This window comes from Panicum virgatum, chromosome 5K (genome assembly GCF_016808335.1).
Source record: "Panicum virgatum strain AP13 chromosome 5K, P.virgatum_v5, whole genome shotgun sequence".
Classification (NCBI taxonomy): Eukaryota; Viridiplantae; Streptophyta; class Magnoliopsida; order Poales; family Poaceae; genus Panicum; species Panicum virgatum.
Window position 1 is genome coordinate 9,154,478 of NC_053140.1, and position 7,087 is coordinate 9,161,564.

At 47.4% G+C, this 7,087-nt stretch overlaps 1 pseudogene; it reads right to left on the reverse strand.

Moving 5' to 3' along the window:
- Window positions 1-1,711: 1,711 nt before the first annotated feature.
- Window positions 1,712-3,010, reverse strand: LOC120710487 (annotated as a pseudogene).
- Between the last annotated feature and the right edge of the window lie 4,077 nt (window positions 3,011-7,087).

The following is a 7,087-nucleotide window of genomic DNA, read 5'->3' on the forward strand; positions in this document are numbered from 1 at the left end:
GGTCTTCGGGTGCTCTCTTGTGAGATGAGAAGCAAGTTGGCCAGGCAGGAGACCTTCGATGTATTTCTCAATCGCATCTTTCTCTGGAAAGTTTGGGATTTGAGCCTTCTTCTGAACGAACCTCCGGAAATAGTCATAGAGAGGCTCGCGGTCGTGCTGTGGGCACTTGAAGTCTTTCACAGTGTTGGTATTTAGTCTTCTAAAACCCTGGAAGTCCTGGGGGAGCCGTCCTTTCAGCTGGTACCAGTTATTGATTGATTGTTGGGGAAGGTATGAGTACCAGTTGTCTACAGAACCTTCGCAAGCCATGACGAAGGACTTGGCCATGGTTGAGTCGTCACCTCCAGCCGAAGCAATGGTTGCTTCGTAGGCCATGAGAAACTGGGTTGGATCAGTTGTTGCATTGTACTTGAAGAGCTATGTGGGCTTGTAGCCGAGCGGCCATGAAGTTCGTTGCAGAGCGACTGAGAGTGGCGAGGTCGGGTCAAATGGGAGGTTGACCGGTGGTGGCCTTCGGTCTTCATTGTGAGCGAAGGTTGTCTGGTGGATGATGCGGTTTTCTTGTTGGGCAGAACCTTCAAGCATTTCTTCGTATGTCCTCTGCAGATTCTCAACTTCTGCCTCCATTTCTACTAGTTTGCGCCTGGCCTCGGCTAGTTTGTTTGCCTGGTCCAGTGCCCTCTTTTTGGTGGCAAGCTGAGCTTCGATGTTTCTTTTCTTCATTTCAAAGGCCTTGAGCTGGAGTGCTGCTTCTGTGAGCTCCGCGGATTGGGTTTGATGAGCTTCGGTGTCTTCAACCGGATCTCCATAAAGAACAGCTTCGGTGGTGATGTCTTCAATTCGTGGGTTGTCTTCTTCGTGCTGTGGTTGAGAGCCGTCGAGGACAGGGCCAGGCTGAGTGGAGTTGCTAGTGGTGCCGGCGGGGGCTTTCCTCTTCGCTGGGGCCATCGAAGGTTGTTTTTCGAGCTGGAACGGTGGGCGCCGCCGTTGGTATCTTTGCTTCTTAGATGCCCAAACAGGGAGCATGAACAGTATGAAAATGGCAATGAACGTAGGCACTTAATTCTCCAGTAATAACCAGAAAATTCAACCCTTTACACTGTGACGATGGGAGGCTATTTATACCCCTGGCCCTCGGCCAGATGTCCCCAAATTGCCCCCTTCCAACTCATGTACAGCTCATTTACAGACGGTTTCAGGGTAAAATTACAGGGCGAGAGGTGTACAAATCCGACCTTTTCACGTTTTCACGTTCTACACGCACACCTTATTCCATCGAAGGTCCAGCAACCCTCGTCCGGCTTGTATCTTGTAGTTGGTATCCTTCGGGCTTCGAGGTCCCTGGCTGGTCCCTCCTTCGAAGGTAGGTTCCCTCTCAAAATCCTCGGTTGGCACCTTCGTTACCGAAGGTTATCTTCCCCGTCCTTCGAAGGTCTTGTTCTCCTGGCTTGTGCTCCCGGGTGAGCAGTTGCATCCTTCGGTCCCCCGAAGGTTGGTTCCCTGGCCTGGGGTGATCTCGCAAGCGACGGTCGCCCTTCGGGTGTGCTCGCCTTCATTCGTTGGAGCCCTGCAAACGAGTTAGGGAGCGTCTCCGATGGTGGAATCGACCTCCGGGAGTCTATCCGAAGGTCCAATCCCCAACAGTACGGAATCAGATGAAGTCCATACGTTACAAAGGGGTACTGCTTAATTGAGTTTAAGAGAGTACAAGTACCATAATCTTGTTAGAATCACAACAGAAAGCAGAACAGTGGAGTAGTACATTCTACATCACGGCCGACAATGGAGTACACGGCCATGGCCACATTGTTGTTCCATTTTATCCTAATAAAGACTACCACCGCCTACCGAGTGCTTCGCCACACAGAAACTAGTCATTTATTATTTATTTTTAGCATCGAAAATAGTCATTTATTAAGCAGGCCAAAGGTCATGGCGGTGCTGCTAGCGGACCTAATTGCTACTCCTGCCTGGTGGTACCGCCAAGTACTCAGGCTTTGTCAATGCACACCATAAGATCCGGCGCCTCGCCGGACGCGTCGTGCAGGAGCACCGGCGGCACCGCCAAGAACATGTTCGTGTCGGCCGCCGGGAACCCGCCGGACAGGTCGCTGCTGCGCACCGGCGACATGATCCGGACCAGCGTGTCCTTGTTGCTCGGGAGCCGCTTCACCCAGAGCTCGCACTTGAACTGGACCGCCCCCGCCGCCGCGGCCCTCACGCGCACCAGCGACACGGCCGTGGCAGCGCCGAGCGCGCACGCGGAACACGCTCCCGTCCCCCTCGCCGACGAGGACGTGGCAGCCCCGCGGCGGCGCCGGCACCGGGAGCTTGCACGGCGCGCCGTAGCGGATCGTGGTGACGGGCCAGCGATGGTCGGCGACGAAGTGCTCGACAAGCCTCGGCGGCGAGGTGAGGAAGCCGCAGCCGGGGGCCGGGCAGGAGCAGGGCGCCCACTCGCACGCGACGTGGTGGTCAGCCGCCCGGTAGTAGACGACCAGGCTCTTGCAGCCGAACTCCTCGTGCTGGCACCGCAGCTTGGCGTCGCGCACGAAGGCGTCCAGCTCGCTGCAGGCGGCGTAGGTGGCGGCGCGGCCGCACGCCTGGCCGTGCTTGCCGCGGCAGGAGCAGCACACGACGTGCCCGGCCTCGCACTGCAACCACGGAAACGACAAAGAACTCGCACACCGAAAATTCTCAAAATTCTCCACTAGCCATAGCCCAGAGATACCAATTTTTTCCCAAAGGATTGAAGATTTGCTACCGCATTTCCACTGAGAATTGGGTATTGATCGTACCTTGAACGTGGGAGGCTTGAGGGGCAGAACGCAAGCCTGGCAGTGGAGCAAGGACACGCCATTGGTCAATTCGAGCTGTGGCTCATGCACGGCCATCACGGAACCCTCTCCCCCGCTGCTGCCCTGAGCCGCGCGCCTCATCTGAAATTTTGATAAAATTTTATAATGTGAACCTGAGATTTTATTTTCAGGGTTCGGCCCACGTATTTCAGTCATACTAAGTCATCTCCAACAAATTTCAGTTAATTTAGATAAAATTTTATAGTATGAACGCGAGGTTTTATTTCTAGGGTCCGGCTCTTGACACGAGGCCCACATGTAGTTCTAGCCACCCAGCTTTGCACAGAGTAGCTGACAATCATATTGAGTCATTTTCAACAAATTTCAATCAATTTTGATAAAATTTTATAACATGAACGCGAGATTTTATTTTTAGGGTCTGGCTCTTGACGTGGGTCCATGTGTGGTTCTAACCACACTATTTTACACAGAGTAGTTGCCAGTCGTACTGAGTCATCTCCAACAAATTTCAGTCAATTTTGATAAAATTTTGTTGTGTGAATGTGTTGTTTTTAATTTCAGTGTCCAACTCTCATTGTGGGACTGACATTTATATACAGTTATACTGCTTTGCCTAGAATATCTGTTTCAACCCACCCCGCCCTATTAACTAATACAACCCATCTTAACCCATCCAAACACACCCCACATCAAAACTTACACCATAAAACTCATTTCAACCCAACCCATTAGCAGGGCTAGAGGGAAGGACCGGAGGAGTACGACAAAGGGGAGGGAGGAAACAGATGACGCGGTTGACGGGACGAGCGGGTACCGCAGGCGGGTAAGAAAGAATCGATGAAAAAAACTCACATAAACATCCTCTAACATGCGATTTTTATGGATCTACCTCTTCATCCAACCTCCTCACCTCGACGGGTGGGTCCAGCGTGAGAGTATGGCGGGCTCAATCTGGATGAGAAAAATTTTCAATTATTTTCGATCTTTATACTATAAATTAACATTGTTCCATTGAAGCTTTTCCACCATAAGACTCTAATTTTAAGTGTTAGCACTTTTATGTATTTTTATACACATCTGGCCATAATCTAACCTTTCTACCCACAACCATTTGATAGTACTTATTCTTTCCAACTTAACATGAGGTCGACATTTTTAATTTCATTCCAGTGATCTATATCCAGATTGATCTTTTGCCAAAATAACCCAGATACATGAACTATGTAGGGTAAGTTCTTACTTGCACACTTGTAAAGCTTTGAACAACTGAAGCATATGAAACTATTTCCATCACATTGGTTCCTAGAACACTATGATTCCAAAAACTATTACCCTTGACGGTAGGAGCAGGCTTAGGTGGAGATCATCCTAACATAAAGCTGAATGCTGAACACCACGAAGAAAGTAAATATGCCTACCGCAATTTGCATCCTAAAGTTGAATCCTTGTTTGCTCAACACTATAGAGAAAGCAAATCCCATCAACGTTGAAAGTAATTTGTTAGATAGTGCCACAGTTGGCACCTATCCTTCTAACATGTGGAAAATTTCCAAAACATCATGGAAGATCTGCAGAGTGATTTACAGAGCACTCTGACTGAAATAGAGCTTACAATGCCGAAGCCAACAGTGAAGCTATGGAGTCACATCCTGCAACCACAAATTTAAGAGTGCAACAATTCGAATTGGCACTTTGTCAGGTAGTAAAATTTGCACACACACAAAAATAATCAATTTCGTTAAAAAAACCAATTGTGTGGCTCATTATATCAACATAACAGTTGGATTCATTTCAAATGCTAATAGAACCAGTGCCAACATATCCTTATCTGCTTGAACAACAGACCTCAAGGAAGGTTGTAAAAAATGGACATAAAAATATGTATGGCTATCAAACTGGGAGGAACAGTTACTCAGAAAATAGAATAATAGAGACCTCAAGGTAGCCTACCATAAACTGCTCATATTATGTAGCTCTGACAATGACTCTTACATAAGTGAAATATATTTATCTTGGGAAGCCTATACAATTATCATGTAAACTCTCTAGTATTTCGGAAGACTACAACATGTAATTATGTATTCTACGGAACCTGAACAAAATGTTAAGAAAAAAAGTTCTAAAAAAAACCAAAAACCAAGGGAAGGATTGAGCTTTGTTTGCCAGAATTCACCTTAACAATGCAGGTCACTTATTGTCATATTTTTCTAGCTACAATATGCTTGAAGCCATAAACCCTAAACTCTAATGAGCAACATCAGTTCAGGTGTAGGCTATGAGATGATTTTTGGAACAAATCCATATTTAGTAGCAGTTAAAAGCACAAAGGGAGTAGTACAATGCCTCCTAGTAGTCCAAGAACAATAGGTACCCCTGTTAATACTACACGGCTCTAACCAGCAATGAAAAGTTCTAATTTTTAATGCTCTAAACTAAAGTCCATAATGTACACAGGCAAAGATAGAACATAACAATATATGATCTCCATGCCAGCACTTCCTCCTTGGCAAAACAAAAGCAAAATAGATTGGCAGTATGAAAACTAAAAGAAAAACATTTATAGGAGCATCAAATCTCAGCTGCATCTTTTTTCTTCATGGAAACCATATACTTATTGGCAGAAACCAATAAGACTAAATTAAAGACCCTTGAAACATGATATGCGTGTTAAGAGTTCACAATGGCAGTCATAAACTTAACTTGTGTGCAGCTATGTGCAGCTATGCAGCAATATATATGACTAAATGCTGACAACAGGACACACCATGGTTACATTTCTGTGAACATAAATAAGGTGCAAAGGTCTTATAAATATGTAGGAAGTAGAAAGAAGCGTGAAAGGATGTTCTTTCTCTTTGATAATCAATCACAACAATAAAATACAAAAAAAACTGCAGTCTGACATTGATGAATTTTAAACTATGTTCACTTTTATGGCTGAGCTCATTAATTGTGAAACATTTCGACTGTGTAGAGCAAAAATTTTATACCAGCTCCGGTCAACATTTAGTATCCTTTAGATGCAAAGGTAAAAGTAGATGTTAATGCATTGCTTGCATATTTTGACATTTATACTTTGGGGTATGGACCAGTAGAGGTGAATAGATCTTTTAATCTTTTTTGGCTATATTGTAAGCAATTTTGCATTTATGCAAATAAGGTGGCCATGTATGATGATACAAGAGGACCTTTAATACTGAAAGAATTAATATTTGAGTGACGCAATACCACAAAAGATTGAAGAAGTGAACAACAAATCTTTGCAGCGAGATTTTTACAGAAAGGCTATATTGCTACCTATCTTATGTTTTTTGAACAGGTGTCGCGGGATTTCTAGGGTACCCACAGCCGGGTGGCGGAACGCACCCGCCTATTCCCAGAGAGGGAGTGCTCGGGAAGGTACTAGGCGATTGGGCTGGTCTAGCTCTGAGACAAGCACACAAGAACACACGATATAGAGTGGTTCGGGCCGCCGGAGCGTAATACCCTACGTCCACTGGAAGAGGTTTTGATCTTGGTTGTGTATGAATCTATCCTCTGCCGGGTCTTGGCTTTCACCCAGCCTGAGTTTTTCTTCTAGCGGGCGCCCCCTTTTATAGAGCAAGGGGTGCGGATACATAGGGCGTTGGGGCCCCGACAAGTGGGCCCAACGTGACTGTGCTGCATACTGCGTAGAGTACTCAAATGGCTAAGTGGTTACGAATCTTTCCTCCGATATGCTTCAATCTCCTGCTGACCCTCTGAGACTCTGACGAAGGGAGGTCTTCTCTTGTCCCGTCAGCAAGGTGCCCGTTGGGGGAGCGTAGCTTGCGGCGTGACCTGTTGAGGCTATTATATAGGCGTCATAATGGGTGAAGCCGAGCCGTCGTGTCCATCTGTCATGGCAACCTGACAGGCGCGGCGTGGGCGGCGCCATCGGCTCCACTACACGTCTTGGTAATACGCGATCAATAGTGTCCCCTGGTCAAAGAATCGCCTCGGCTTCTGCTATATTAATACGGACGTCCACCTACCGCGATGAATGCAGTGGTAGGTGAACCCTTGTAGACCAGGCGGCCTTATATACGTCTCTGTGCTTGCAGACACGTGGCAGCTCCGGACCTCCCCGGGGCGGGGTGTCAATTCCTTCCTTTAGCGAGGGATCTGGTTTCTATACAAGGGGGTTCGGGACCCCATGGGGGGTCCGGGACCCCGCGGGGGTCCGGACCTCTACGGGGGGTCCGGAGCCGCTTGCTGTTCGGGCTGAGCGCCTGCTTCTTCCGGAACAC